Source organism: Dama dama, chromosome 32, assembly GCF_033118175.1.
Source record: "Dama dama isolate Ldn47 chromosome 32, ASM3311817v1, whole genome shotgun sequence".
NCBI lineage: Eukaryota > Metazoa > Chordata > Mammalia > Artiodactyla > Cervidae > Dama > Dama dama.
Genome location: NC_083712.1, coordinates 8,031,143 through 8,037,782, shown reverse-complemented (window position 1 = coordinate 8,037,782; position 6,640 = coordinate 8,031,143). Strand labels below are relative to the sequence as shown.

The 6,640-nt window shown below is 40.0% G+C and overlaps 1 pseudogene; it reads left to right on the top strand.

Annotated features, from left to right (window-relative positions):
- The first annotated feature begins 1,038 nt into the window (after window positions 1-1,038).
- Window positions 1,039-5,734, top strand: LOC133050378 (olfactory receptor 5M1-like; annotated as a pseudogene).
- The last annotated feature ends 906 nt before the right edge of the window (window positions 5,735-6,640 follow it).

The window sequence follows — 6,640 nt, the reverse complement described above, 5'->3', positions numbered from 1 at the left end:
TGCTGACAAGCTGCTGTAATATTCAATAAGTAATGTGTTAAAGGTAGAGCAGACAAGACTTTCAGATAGTTTAGATATAAGGTATGAAGTCAAAGGTATGAGATTAATTGAAATGTGAATCTGAAATACACACACACTCACACACATACACACATATATACATATATATGTAATATAAATAAACTGAGATGTGTGAATTAATAAGAAATTAGTGAGTGGCTTCCCTGGCAGTCCAGGGATGAAAATTTCTCTTTACAGATGGGGAGCCAAGATCCCATGCCTTGTGGCCAGAAAACCAAAGCATAGAACAGAAGCAGTATCACAGCAAACAACGAAGATACTAAACACAGTGAACATCAAGATAAACAGTGAGAGATCAGTGAGATCATAGTGGGGACCAGACAAAGAAATAATCCTAGACTATCTACTGTTGATTTGAAACAAAGGAAATGGGAGGGATAGAGTATCAGGGAACTGGGAGAAGTTCATTGCTGCTGGGAAGTAAGAAATAAGGAAGAAATTGAATCTGAATAAATATACACAGGCTCTAAAGAAGAGTATACTACTTCTGATTATGGAATGTTCACCTTTACTGACAAAAATAGAACCACTGTACAGAAAACCACCCTCTTTCTCCATTCCTTGATCCAGCATTATGTCATGATCAAACAAAGGCAGTAGTTTGCTTGAGCATCAGTGCTTCCTAGTCCATAGCCTAATGAGGGACATCAAAGAGGTAAGTCAGATTCTATATGTTTTAGTGGAGATAGGTGGAGATTGTGAAGCAGCCTGCATGGATGCTGCGTGGAAATCAAAACTTGCTCATGAAATAGATTATCCAGTTTACTCCGCACCACCAACCATCTGAGGCATCTAATGAAACTCTTACATTTCTCAGGGTAGTAACAACTTAGTTAGATCTCTCTTTTGAAAACCAGTTTGGTTTAGTGCTGATTTATTTTGTCTATTTTTGAATTTCATACAACCTAGTTCTTTTTATATCTGAAAACATTTCTTCTCTTATCAGAGAATATGAAAATGGATACATTTGCCTCACACAATGGCACAGAGGTAACTGAGTTTATTCTGCTGGGACTTACTAGTAAACAAGAGCTGCAGACCATCCTTTTTATGGTGTTTCTCCTGATTTATCTCATCACTCTGACTGGGAACTTTGGGATGATTTTATTAATCAGATTCACTCCCTGGCTGCAAACCCCCATGTACTTTTTCCTCACCCATTTAGAATGTGTAGACATTTTTTACTCTACAAATGTCTCTCCTCAGATGCTCCTTAACTTCTTATTAGAGAAAAAAACCATTTCCTACATGGGGTGCCTAGCACAATGTTTTGTTTTTGTGACTCTGCTTCTTACTGAGTATTACATGCTTGGTGCTATGGCCTATGACATGTACATGACAATCTGCAACCCCCTGCATTACAGCGGAAGGATGTCCAGGTCACTGTGCATCTGCCTGGTCACTTTCCCCTACCTCTGGGGGTCTATGGTGGGCACAATCCAGGTAATATTGACCTCCCTGTTGTCCTTTTGTGGATCCAACACCATCAACAATTTCTACTGTGCTGAACCCACTCCTCTTAATGTTGACATGTTCTGACACTTACATAAAGCAAACTGCCCTGTTTGTGTCCACAGGGATTAACCTCACAGGTTCCCTAATCACCATCCTCATCTTCTACATTTTCATTTTTGTCACCATTATGAGGATCCATTCCAGGAAAAGGCAGCACAAAGCCTTCTCCACCTGTGGTATGTTCTACGGGTCCCTGACTTGCATGTATCTGAGAGCATCAAACAAGCAATCTGTGGAACAAGGGAAAATTGTGTCAGTGATTTGCATTTTTGTGAATCCCATGTTGAATCCATTTATCTATAGCCTCAGGAACAATGATGTGAAACAGGCTTTAAGAAGAATATTTATGAGAAACCTTGGTACAATGAAGAAGAGTTCTCTTTTGACAGTTTCCCAGTAAAAAAAAAAAAAAGAAAGAAAGAAAAAAGAAAAAAAACTGTCTCAAAAGCAACCCCCAAATATACCATCTTGCCTGGAGAATCCAATTCACTCCAGTATTCTTGCCTGGAGAATCCATGGACAGAGGAGTCTGCAAGGCTACAGTCCATGGAATCGCAAAGAATTGGACCTGACTCAGCACACATGCACACTCACATACAGATTTCCAGAGCTTGGGATCTAGTCTAATGGAAACAAAGAATGGAAGTGTAATTTGGAAGAAAACACAACAACAGACATCAGTTTCTTATGATTAAGCAGGTTTAAGCTTTTAGTCTCACTCAAGGACTCATTTCCACTTGCTTGGCATATATTTTTTCCTTTTTCTTCAATATTGAGCATCACTGAGGTACTCTTGGAGAAGGCAATGGCACCCCACTCCAGTATTCTTGCCTGGAAAATCCTTTGGACGGAGGAGCCTGGTGGGCTGCAGTCCATTGGGTCATGAAGAGTTGGACACGACTGAGCGACTTCACTTTCACTTTTCACTTTCATGCATTGGGCAAGGAAATGGCAACCCACTCCAGTGTTCTTGTCTGGAGAATCCCAGGGACAGAGCCTGGTGGGCTGCTGTCTATGGGTGGGGTCACACAGAACCGGACACGAATGAAGCGACTTAGCAGTTGCAGCAGCAGCAGAGGTGCTCTTACCAGCAAAGCAATGTACATTACAGTATATTTCCTCAATAAGAAGCTAATTTACTTCCCTGTGGTATATGACATATTCCCCTAATGAAAGCTGATTTTCCTCTCAAAAATCTCGTTTCTCTAATCTTCAATGTGTGTTTTGAATAAACCTGTGATGAACGCTTGTCTATATCATTTGAATGTAAAAACATATATGTTTTACCATTGTTGTTCAGTCACTCAATCATTTAAACTCTTTGTGACCCCATGGACTATAGAACACCATACTTCCCTGTCCTTTATTATATCCCAGTTATTATTTGAAAAAAAGCCCTGATATTGTAATTTTAATAATCCAATAATTTGTTTCATTCAATTCAGTTCAGTTCAGTCACTCAGGCATGTCCGACTCTGCGACCCCATGAATCACAGCACGCCAGGCCTCCCTGTCGATCACCAGCTCCCAGAGTTTACTCAAACTCATGTCCATAGAGTTGGTGATGCCATCCAGCCATCTCATCCTCTGTCGTCCCCTTCTCCTCCTGCTCCCAATCCCTCCCAGCACCAGGGTCTTTTCCAATGAGTCAACTCTTTGCATGAGGTGGCCAAAGAATTGGAGTTTCAGCTTCAGCATCAGTCAGTCCAATGAACACCCAGGACTGATCTCCTTTAGGATGGACTGGTTGGATCTCCTTGCAGTCCAAGGAATTCTCAAGAGTCTTCTCCAACACTACAGTTCAAAAGCATCAATTCTTCCCTGCTCAGCTTTCTTCACAGTCCAGCTCTCACATGCATACATAACCACTGGAAAAACCATAGCCTTGACTAGAAGGACCTTTGTTGGCAAAGTAATGTCTCTGCATTTTAATATGCTCTCTAGGTTGGTCATAACTTTCCTTCCAAGAGTAAGTGTCTTTTAATTTCACGGCTGCAATCACCATTTGCAGTGATTTTGGAGCCCCCTAAAATAAAGTCTGACACTGCTTCCACTGTTTCCCCATCTATTTCCCTTGAAGTGATGGGACCAGATGCCATGATCTTAGTTTTCCGAATGGTGAGCTTTAAGCCAACTTTTTCACTCTCCTCTTTCACTTTCATCAAGAGGCTTTTTAGTTCCTCTTCACTCTCTGCCAGACGGGTGGTGTCATCTGCATATCTGAGGTTGTTGATATTTCTCCCGGCAATCTTGATTCCAGCTCGTGCTTCTTCCAGCCCAGAGTTTCTCATGATGTACTCTGCATATAAGTTAAATAAGCAGGGTGACAATATACAGCCTTAATGTACTTCTTTCCCTTTTTGGAACCAGTCTGTTGTTCCATGTCCAGTTGTAACTCTTGCTTCCTGACCTGCATACAGATTTCTCAAGAGGCAGGTCAGGTGGTCTGGTATTCCCATCTCTTGAAGAATTTTCCACAGTTTATTGTGATCCATACAGTCAAAGGCTTTGGTATAGTCAATAAAGCAGAAGTAAATGTTTTTCTGGAACTCTCTTGCTTTTTCTGTGATCCAATGGATGTTGGCAATTTGATCTCTGGTTCCTCTGCCTTTTCTAAAACCAGCTTGAACATCTACAAGTTCATGGTTCACATGTTGCTGAAGCCTGGCTTGGAGAATTTTGAGCATTACTTTACTAGCATGTGAGATGAGTGCAATTATGTGGTAATTTGAGCATTCTTTGGCATTGCCTTTCTTTGGGATTGGAATGAAAACTGACCTTTTCCAGTTCTGTGGCCACCCATGAGTTTTCCAAATTTGCTGGTATAATGAGTGCAGCACTTTCACAGCATCATTCTTCAGGATTTGAAATAGCCCCACTGGAATTCCATCACCTCCACGAGCTTTGTTTTAGCTTTCTAAGGCCCACTTGACTTCACATTCCAGGATGTCTGGCTGTAGGTGAGTGATCACACCATCGTGATTATCTGTACAGTTCTTCTGTGTATTCTTGCCACCTCTTGTTAATATCTTCTGCTTCTGTTAGGTCCATACAATTTCTGTTCTTTATTGAGCCCATCTTTGCATGAAATGTTCCCTTGGTATCTCTAACTTTCTTGAAGAGATCTCTAGTCTTTCCCATTCTGTTGTTTTCCTCTATATCTTTGCATTGATCGCTGAGGAAGGCTTTCTTATCTATCCTTGCTATTCTTTGGAACTCTGCATTCAGATGCTTAAATCTATCCTTTTCTCCTTTGCTTTTTGATTCTCTTCCCTTCCCAGCTATTTGTAAGTCCTCCTCAGACAGCCATTTTGCTTTTTGGCCTTTCTTTTTATACTGGGTTATATAATAACACGCTTTATATGCTGGTTTTTAATGCTAGGTTACAGTCTGAGAAATCAGCCAGCGAAATAAAGCTACATATCAATATAAAATATATATTGTCATCAACTTAGCACATTAGGGGAGATTTGAGCATAACCATGCATTTTTAAAATCGGGATAGAAAAATTTATTTATTCAAACATTTTCTGTTTTTTCTTGATTCCTTTAACAAATAAAATGACAGAATTTAAAGTGTAAAATCCTAAATATTCCCATGAAATAAAAGTTTTTTATATGATTATAGCCTCGGCAGGATCCAGGGGGTACCCTCAGGATGAACGGCGTCAGCGAGAGAAGACATGTGAGACCAGCCTTGATAGGGCCAAGTCTCAGGATGAACGGCATCAGCGAGAGAAAGAGAGAGACAGAGAGAGAGAGAGAGACTGAAAGACAGAGAGAGAGAGAGAGAGAGAGAGAGAGAGAGAGAGAGAGAGAGAGACTGAGAAAAACACAGAGAGAAAGACAGAAAGAGAGAGACCAGACTGGGGGTGTGCAGCAGAGTCTGGCAAACCTTTTTTTTTTTTTTTTTTTACCGTAGCTTTTATATTCTAAGTTAGTACATTTTTAAGGGGAAGATGGTTTAATAGTACATCAGCTTATCCTTCATGAAACCAGGGTGTTTTCTGCATACTTCTTTGTGAGAGTCTTGTACTTTATCTTCTGGCCATGGGGCCTTTTGACATTTTATGACCTAGGTGAATGCAAAGCTGTTTTCCGTAATCTATTCTTTAATGAACACAAAGGTCAGTCCTTTTGCCAAAGTTATCAGTTAAATTTATCTAAAAGGTTTACCACACAAAGACTCTGCAGCTCCAGTGAGGCAGCCCCTGTTTAGCATTCCTGGTTAAAATTAACAATTCTAAACTTTTATTTTTCTAAATCTTTAACTATAACCACTTATAGAATAATATTTTTCTGTTCTCTAATAGGGCTTCCTCACCCCCCGAAGGGCTCTGTGCCTATTAGGGCCTTTATGTGATAAATGCTGTTTTATGATTAGGGTATTATGAGCAGTCATGCACATTAGTGCCGAGGGCATAAACACATTTGCCAAAATAAAATGCCAGCAAAGGAGTTTAAATTGAAACACTCCTTTCATCCTGGATAATCTTATAGGATACCACCATCCGGGGGACATATTGATTAAAGTTCTAAGTTGATTCTGTTTGGAAAGAGATAGGGGAAGGCCTTCTACCTGTGTCACAGAAATTAGGGAGTAGTCTGATATAGCAAGCATCAGAAAGACAGATATCATCTTTAAGGTGAGCGCCAGGGCAGCTTTTCGAAATCCCTGAAGTCCTGATCTGCCTTGCTTGTCAGGTCTTTTCCTCATGACCTTGTCATGGGTGGGATCTCATGTGCTGGCTCCCGGCAACCATGCATTTTTAAAATCGGGATAGAAAAATTTATTTATCCCAATATTTTCTGTTTTTTTCTTGATTCCTTGAACAAATAAAATGACAGAATTTAAAATGTAAAATCCTAAATATTCCCATGAAATAAAAGTTTTTTATATGATTATAGGGCTAATTGAAGGATGGTAGAGTTTTCTTATTTCCTCCCCTTAATGTGAAAATTCCTTATTTTGCACAAAGATGCTTGAAGATTTCACCCTTCTTTAAGCTGAATATCAATCAGCATTAGTTTCCTAAAGAACTAT